This window comes from Panicum virgatum, chromosome 1K (genome assembly GCF_016808335.1).
Source record: "Panicum virgatum strain AP13 chromosome 1K, P.virgatum_v5, whole genome shotgun sequence".
Classification (NCBI taxonomy): Eukaryota; Viridiplantae; Streptophyta; class Magnoliopsida; order Poales; family Poaceae; genus Panicum; species Panicum virgatum.
In genome coordinates, this window is record NC_053136.1 from 17,415,079 (window position 1) to 17,424,375 (window position 9,297).

The window sequence follows — 9,297 nt, forward strand, 5'->3', positions numbered from 1 at the left end:
CAAGCAAAGTTGAATTAAGATTGCATCAACATGAGTATGTTGTGCAACATTAACCCAAAACCTTGGCTTACCTTTCCATTTGAATTCAACTTAATGACTCACCCATTCAGATTTGATTTTTTTTCTGCAGGGGTTAGTCCACATATGTAACCAATATCTATACAAGTGTTAACTCTGAGAACGTCAATCAAACTTGACACAAGGTCTAGTTTGACTGAAGAGGATATTTTAACCTAAGCACCATGCTTAATTTAAAATGCCTATGGATGTATGCTGCAGCATACATTTAAACTAGAGCATACAAGAACAGATAAAGGAAATGTGATTGAGCTTTATTCAAAAACAGATAAGCATGGGCACGAACCTGGTGATCCTCGGGCGACCTCTTGGCAGGGCTTTGTTTAATGTCAAAAGCAAGACATTGAGAGTACTTACCATGGCGTTTTGTTGATGAAGACTCAATGTTGTCACCATGGCAATTCTTCTCATTTTTTTTCTCTTTTTTTTTCTATAAAGCAAGGTGCGAGGACTTACACCAATTCCAAGACGAGATATGGATTGAGAAAAGAACTTACTTCGGGGTACTCACATACCTCCCCCACACTTGGAGTTTGCAAAACTTCCAGTGTATGGAGTTCAAGTTCTCCTTCTGTAGTTGTTCCTTCATCAAGGCATATCGAGGCGTTATGGTTGGTGTAGCTCTCGTGTTCATGTGTGTTGCTTGTCCGTCGTTCTTTTTTATTTTCCCCTGGAATGGTTAGCGACAAAAAATACCCGATGGAAAACTACATCCTAGAACATGCTCTTGCTTTTTATTGAAAGGGAAATATATAAGTAAATAAATAAATGATAGTCCGGGCTATCTCCCGGTAGTGCTTTATTTTTTTTGTGGTCATAAGCTCGACCATGAGAACTCTTGTAGCCATCATTGGTGATGGGTCATTGTTTCACCACCAGATGTTGCAGCTAGCTACAAGATTAGTGCCACGGTGCATCCCACGAAATCTGCAATGTTTACGATAAACATATACATCTACAACCAACCTTCTAAAAATTTTGCAGAAGAGGACCTTAAGTTGGTTGTAGTCCTCGTGTGTGCACGATGCACTAAGCATGCCTGACTCTGGAGTGGCATTGAATGAGCATGGTTTTCGTGGTATTTCAAAAGTAAAGCTCCCATGCTCATTTGTGGAATCCTTTTCTTCAGACTCTAGAGTCAGCGCCTCACCAAATTCCATGGCCCATTGATTCTCCATCTCAAGAGATGCATCGTGAAAGATCATAGTTGTATCTAGATCAAGGTTGAGAACAACATATTCTGGGCCAGCGGGAAGAGGTTCAAACTCGATCGAGGGGGATGATGAACGTTCGTCTTCACAATAGTGAAGGCTATCTTCCGAGTCGAACTCTTCGGAAGATTCTGCAACTTCCAAGAGAATGGCCTCGGATGATATGAACGGAGATGCATGCGTCATCTTCTTGAGTGAGTTCTGCTTGGGAAGGGGCTTTGCTAAAAGAGTTTCTAAGCAAGGAGCAGCAGTGGCAAAAGCGGTTTCCCTAAGCAGCTCAGCTAGACTCCCTTGATGAGATGTGAGTGAATTTTCAAGTGGGTAGCCTATGGGAAGATCAAAATCGAGGATATCGAAGATATGAAAGTCTAGGTGCACCTCAATTTTGTCTAAGGTTAGCAGCACAACACTTGCGACCCCCTGACATTCAATAATGTGTCCAAAGGGACAACATTTGAGTAGCTTGTTGGATGGTCTTAGCGTAACATCGCCCAACAGAGTATACGCTAAGTTCCATGGCATGATGTTAATCTTCATGATGGGGTTAACATGGGCTTCTACGGTAATTCCTCCTATAGAGCATGGAATGATTGTGGAAGGTATACTCATCCAAACATCTTCGGAAAAGCATCTCGCTCCATCTGACCATTCCTCCTTTATGACCTTCCCGAGAAATGGTTTATTAAGAGGATCGGGAGGAGAAGGAGGTACCGTAGGACTAATGGAAGGTTCTGTCAGGAGATTGTGTAGTTGATTGATACTAACAGAAGAAAGTTCCTCCCTTAATTGGGCGTCTGTTGGCGTTTCTTATGCCCAATAGAATATATATTCTGCAAGCTCATAGAATCACCGCTGTAGCACTTCACCTTGGAGTATACCAGGGTATCGTAATTTTTCCTCAGGGAAGCACTATGGTAAAGAGTATCGTAAATCGAATGATAACCATACTAGCTTAATCAACTGGCTAACTAGACAGGGGTAAGACAGATGGGTAAAACGGATAAATGGCCAGTCAATGACCGAGTGACACACGGAGGCTCAACTCCTTAGAGAGGTAGCAGCTGGGAGGACAACGAGTGAGATAAGACACCTGATACACTTCTGAACTATTGAGCTAGCCTCTCTAGATCAGACTAATCACCTAACTAATCTTCGGGAACTCAGAGCTTACTTCAGCGGCTAGAAGAGGAAGGACTTCAGAAAGTGATGAGAGGGGAGTCCAACGGCAACCTGCACTACTACTATGAAAACACCCGAACGTGGTGGACTACAAGGGACGGACAGGGTTGTCACCACCTGCCGCCTACCACAATGGCTCCGTGGGGTGGAATACACTTTCTTGCTAACACTAAGCTCAGACACCACGTCTGCACTCGGTGTTAGGATTTCTCTCAAGGCGTTCGAGAGAAATCCCCCTCAACCTAGAGAACTAACTTGAGTTACTCTAGTCTGGGCGAGAAACTTGTAAGGTAAGATCCCGAAAACAAGAAAGATAGCTTAGCCCAAGCTAAAGGTACAACTTTAGTGCTCAAGCTGAACACTAAGACTCGGGAAGATAAAAGGGTGCGGAAAGTAAAGCTGACTCAGATAAATAAAGAAGATAACTTATATTGATAAAGTCAAAAGAAGGATACAAGAGCTATACCAGACTTTCGACGACTCTGGAATCCCGAGCAAGCTCGACTCAACTCTAACTCCCAAGCTACTAACCTACTCTAGAAAGTAAAGTAAAGAGAGAAGAGCTCCAATGGTGTGTGTTACAAGTGAGGGGTGAGTGTTCTATTTATAGGCTTCCAAGGTCGGCTCCGGGCACTTGAAGCACGTGGCGTCAGTTGTAAGCAGGTAAAGTCGGTGCGCTTGTCTTCCACGCAAAGCCGGGACGAGAGACGCTGCAGAGTGGGGCCGGCCGGCCTATCCTAGGCCGGCCGGCCTAGGATTGTGGCCACGTGGCCACCACCTTCTCCTGGACATCTCTGATCTCCTCCTGGTGTCGGTGTGAGTTGCTTGAAGTCTACGTGGGCACGTGCTAGGCCGGCCGGCCTAGGGGAGGCTGGCCGGCCTTCCTCTGGCATGCCTCGGCCCTCCGTTGCACCGATGTTGCACTTGTACGCTTGTGATCTTACCTGAGTGGTGGATCGATGACCTAGACATGCGTTCTCACTGAGTTGTGGGTCCTTTGATCCTTGTTCAAGCCTTTCGATCCATTCGATCAAACCGACCGGCCTGGATCGAAGACGTGGCAGTGTCTTCAGGAGTGCCTGGCCGGCCAGCCTAGGAGAGGCCGGTCGGCCAGGGTTTTTGCCCAAATTCGTCCATTTTTGGTACATGTTTACCTGAAATCAACACTCATCCAAAACTTGTGGAACTTGTTAGAAATAAATAAAATATGAATGGAATATAGTGTAAAGGTCATTTTATTCCGAGAAGTTGACGGCCAAAATGTGAAATAATGGCCGTCAACAGTATCATGGAGATTTGAGGTGTTCTGGATGTTTCCTGAAGGACCATCCATGAATCAGGAAGAGAACTCCAAAGGTTGAATTTTTTCTTCCTTCAGTGTTCGTGGTTTGGGAGAGGGCTCAACAGACAAATATTGGGATGTGAAAGATGAAGGCTCAGATTCGGGTGTTGAGAGACTCTCCTGGCTCGACACGGATTCCTCCTGACATGGTTTTCTTTGGTTGGTAGGAAAGGAAGAGTTTTCTAAGAAATTATCCAAGATCTCTTTCCCTTCCACTGGAGTTGTTTGTGCGAACGAACCTCCGGTGGTGATGTCGAGGTTTAGGGCAGACTTCATGTCTAAACCCGAACAAAAGATGTTCAATGATACATCATCAGGTATAGATATGTCTGAGCTAGATGCAAAAAGGCATAAGAATCTAGCCCAAGCTGCGCCTATGGACTCCTTCTCTAATTGCTCGAAGTCGAGGATGTCAATCGGTAGGGAATTTATGCATTTAGTGAGAGAGAATGAGTGACAAAAGTCAGCTCGAAACTCTTCCGAATCACCGCTCATACTCCGTATCAAGAGGGTGTACCATTGTTCCGCCCTCCTAATGAGAGAGAAAGGAAACAATTTCTACCACAAGGTTTCCTGTGTCATGCCTAGGATTACCAAGCTCGAACACAGTTCCTCGAATTCTTGCAAATGGTTAAGGCGATCATCATTGATCGCTCCAGAAAAGGGTCACTTCCGAACCATGGCTATAAAGTCAGGGTCAAGTTCATAGCAAGATAAGGAAGATGGTGATGGCTCAGAGAACTCGCCCCTTGGGGTAGAGAGCTGTGGAAAGGATAGCTGCTCCATGGGTAGCGGGGTAAAGGTAGAATCAAGAAAAAGGAAAAAGATACGAGGATGACTGAGTCCGAAGATAATGTAGCTACCGTTCCCCGGAAACAGCGCCAGAAAGCTTGTTGGTACTTTCTAACGTCACGAATAAAATCTGCAAGCACACGGATACCGCTGTAACTTTCACCCAAGAGTATTTCGGGGTATCATATCCGCTGAGAAACGTGAGCACACTATCTACGGGTTCAGGCTCATCCAATGACACACACACTGGTGTAGGAGGGATATGATAGAGAGGACTTCCTAAGATCTAGAATCTATGCTTAGAAGAAGAGATCTCTTTGCCTTATACTTCGAGCTACTGGGTTCTCCTGGCTTAAACAAGCCAGTTTCTCCAATAATAATGCTCTACCCTATAACCGAACGTGGAGGGTTACTAGGGCTCGAAAAGGGCTATCACCACCTGCCGGCTACCTCTACAAACCGTGGGAATATAGAAAGACTGAGTGGTAAAGTCTAGCCCAGACACCACGTCTACGCTATTCCGTACTAATCCTAACCCTGATCAAGATTATCCTTCTCTATCCGGAGTCTTAAGCTAGGATCAAATGCTACCCTAAGCATACACTCAATTCAATAAAAGGCAGAAGAAATAACTTGCGACTAAATTCTAATTCTAAATAAGAAAGTTTCGAACAGTTACAACCGAATAAGCATCCGTCGAGGTACAAGCGGAGAAGAGTGCCGACAAATTCGGCACTTCCCATGACTCTCCCTCACTCTCGTAGAGGTACAATTTGGAGAAGAGCGCCGTTACCGGCGCCCCTCCTGAGTACCTCTACCGCTAAACTCCTTAAGACAACTCTCAACTCAAGTAAGAACTCAAGAGGAAAGTGAAGTGTTGATGTGTGGTGTGTGTCTCCATTTGAGCCCCTCCCCTCATATATATAGGGGGGCACCACCAGCCTCTCACCTGGGAATTGATCCAAACCGCCATGGAGGACCAACCACACGCTGCCACATGCGTTCTGAGAGGCAGTGGGGCCTGTGGGCCGGCGCCACATGCTCGGCCGACCATGTGGTCGGCCGGCCAGTGGGCTGTGCCCATTTGGCCCAGTTTTTGGTCAGAAGGCTGCTAGGTGGGCCCCCATGTCATGTACATAGGTAAGGGCCTGTCTTGAGTTGGTTTGGAAGCTCTGGTGGGCCCGTAGATCCTCGTGAACGTGCCTGATTCATCGAGAAGATTTTGGCTTGGATTGATGACGCGTCACCTTGCTTATGGGCTGCATTCTCCTCTCATTTCCAAGCATAAGCAACCAGCACACAAATGTACACCAACACTTTGTGGAATTTGTTAGCAATAACTCCTACCACTAGTGTTGATGCTCGTCTTTCATGTGCTTATGCAGGAGTTGATAGCTTGCTCTGATGGTCGGGTTTGTATCTTGACACTTGAAGCCTGTTTTACCTGCATTTCTGCCTGAATTCCAATATAGCAATATTTCTAAGAGGAAACGTGGCATTGGCTCTTTCTGGATAGCATAAGCTGGTATGAGACTTTATTCTCATGATTTTAGGCTCAAGATGATGCTTGAAATGAGTCGTTAGCAAGCGTCAATAGCCATGCACATACTTTTCTGGGCATATCTCAGCTTCATATGAGAAAAGATCCATTAGATTTGTGTCCGTTCATAGAGGCGCCTTTTCCTTATTTTTGGAAGACGAAGGCATATTATTCATTGACCTTAGAAACTTATCAACATCTGCAGATGGTGCCTTTTCATATGTAGTGATCATACAAGGTATTTCCAGCATATTTTGTTGGGCTTGCAGTGATGGCATTTTTGTGATCTTGGGTGGTGATTTCGGTGATGGCAAGACGGGTCGCTCGGCCTCATTGTTAGCTTCTGATAAATGTGGCTCTGGTGGTGTCGGATCATGAGGTGGAAAATCATCTACTCCGTCATTTTCAGCAGGTGTTGCTTGATCCTCCTCCCGATTGTTTCCTTCTGGGACGGGTGATAGCGCTACGTGCTCTATATTTGCCTTTGGTCGGGGTTGTAGTTCTTGGCTTGGACAACCTTGCAAAATGATATCTCGTCGATGCCATTGGACGTATTGATTGATCGCATCTCCAAGAACCTCAATCGCGTCATCAGTAGTGATGTCTAACTCACATGTAGAGTCCATCACCTTAACGACTTGTGCCCAAGCGTATTCTGGAGCAAGTGGCCTTGGAAACACATGACCCATTACCGCCATGGCAGTTGCGACTTCTTGAAACTTATTTAGTTTCCTTCCGTATGGCACAACTAGCGTGCAAGGTGTATCCACTTGTATGTCATCAACTGGATACCTATGTTGTGTCGTGGACCCAACATTGCTCGGAGCAATCCATCCAGATTGGACAAGTCTTGGTTAGCTTGTGCCGCATTTGGCGTAAAGGATCCCTACTAGCGGGCCAATAATTGAGAGAATTCTTCCTTTGCAATTGCTCTCATCTTTTTTTCAAGGTCTTTCTTGTAACGGTCACACTTCCTATAGCTGGGGTCATTGGGAAATGCTTGTTTCCAAGGTAACGATGATGAAACCCCTCGAACACGTCCAGAGTGCTCTGCGGTGCCAATCGCAGCGGTTAGTTGATCTTTCTCCTTGTCAGGATGGAATAGACCTTGTTGTTGTGCCTCAACAATTTGCGCCAACCTTTCATAAATTTCCGTTCTTGAATACAACCTTGCCCCCTCTGTATCTTGGTCATCGTGCTAGGCACCAGTACTTAGCATGTTCAGCAATGCCTTCAAACAGATCTGGTAAACCTGCTTTCCTTCGTTCTTCTTCCTCTCTCCTCCAGTGAGGGATCATGCCATCGTAGCCACCCGCACCCACGTGATGGGGATTCTCGGCGGCCTTTTGAGCCTTCTTGGTCATCTGTTCATTCAAAGCTTTTGCCTCCGGTGTATTCTTCATCAGTTTGAACTCTTCCCACATCGTATCAGGAATCTTCCCGAATTTGCTTTTAGAACTCAACTCTTTCTTGACATAATCTTTATGGAGAGTATGCCGGAAGATCCTGAAAGCTGTCCCTAGGGTGATCATCGCAAATTTCCTTGCATCTTCCTTCGGTTTACCTTCAGGGAACCTGAAGCATGCTTGCAGTGCAGCCCACATAGACTCCTTAATTGAATCGGGCACCTTCTTCCAATCATTAGTGGTGATCCATGTCTGTAGTTGGTCCCTGGCAACGGCTTCACATACATTTTGAAATCTCGCCCATATCCCTTTTGGTAATATGGACTTGCCTCTGGGACTAACCTCTTCCACTATAAGACACACTGTAGGGATCTGATTCTCGTTTCGTTGCCCATGTTAATGTTTCGGCTTACTAGTCGAAGTTGTAGTAGTCGAAGGTTGTGGGGCAGAGACAAGGGCGTCCTCTTCAATGATGCTAACTCTGCGTTGTCGCCGTGGGGACTGCATTGGGGATTCAACATCGTGCTATAGAGCAAATAATAGATGCATTTGTTATCTTCATATATGATCAAATGATGCATATAACTAAAACATTATAAAACAAGTTATACCTCCGCAGATGGATCGTATTCAGGGTCTTCTTCGTCTAGGCATCGACGATGCCTCGGTGGGCTTGGTTGATATTCATCTAGGGTTAAAAAACCACCAGAAGAATATCCATCCTCGTTCGATAATTCCTCGGCCTCTGGCAATGCAGCATCAACTACTTTGTTTACATGTGGTTCATTTGTAGGCTCCATAATCTGTAATTATTTATCTTTTTCTTATTGCCAACACAAACTAAAAATTTCACAAATTCTATCATAATTCTATCACTAATAGTAAAACTAGTTAAATGTGATAGCAAAGAATTCTAAAAAAATCTCACAATATCAATCTCATTTGTATCACTTTTCTATAACCAATTTCTACCGCATTTTTAGCACTAATTTGTATCACTAATAGTAAAACTAGTTAACTTGTATCACTAATATTAAAACTAGGTCACTTGTATCACATTTTTAGCACCAATTTCTACTGCATTTTGTATTTTTTTGCAATATAATTACATTTATGAAAATGTGATAGCAAAACAATTATGAGAAAATCTTACAATATCTATAACCAACTTGCATCACATTTTCTATAACCAATTTGTATCACATTTGAATAACCAATTTGCAAATGTAATATAATTGCTATAAATTAAAAAAAATAACCGATGGGGGAGGGAGCAGCGGCTTCGGCCGGGAGGAAGAGGGTGGCGGCGCGGTCGTCGGGGCAGGGACCGGCGGCGCTCGGGGTTGGGGGCGTCGGGCCAGCGGCGGCGCTCAGGGTCCGGGGGCGTCGGGCCGGCGGGGACGCTCGGGGTCGGGGTGTGGGTCCGCCGGTGGCGCTCGGAGTCGGGGGCATAGGGCCGGCGGGGTTGGGTGCGGGGCCGGAGAAGGGCCGAGGTCAGTGGTGTGGGGTTGAAAGCGGAGCGAACGAGGGGCGCGCGGCGCTCGGGGTCGGGACCGTAGGCCGGAGGCGGAGAGAACGGGGCCGGCAGCGCTCGGGGTTGGCGCGGCGGACGGCGGGGGCAACCGGCGGCGGGAAATTTTGTCTGCCTAACGGCATCATTTCGGATTGGCGCCAGGACTTGAAAAATTTTGGGGGAGCACCAGCGCTATATGTAGTAGCAGGAGCTGTGCTGGCGGGCCACTTAAGCCA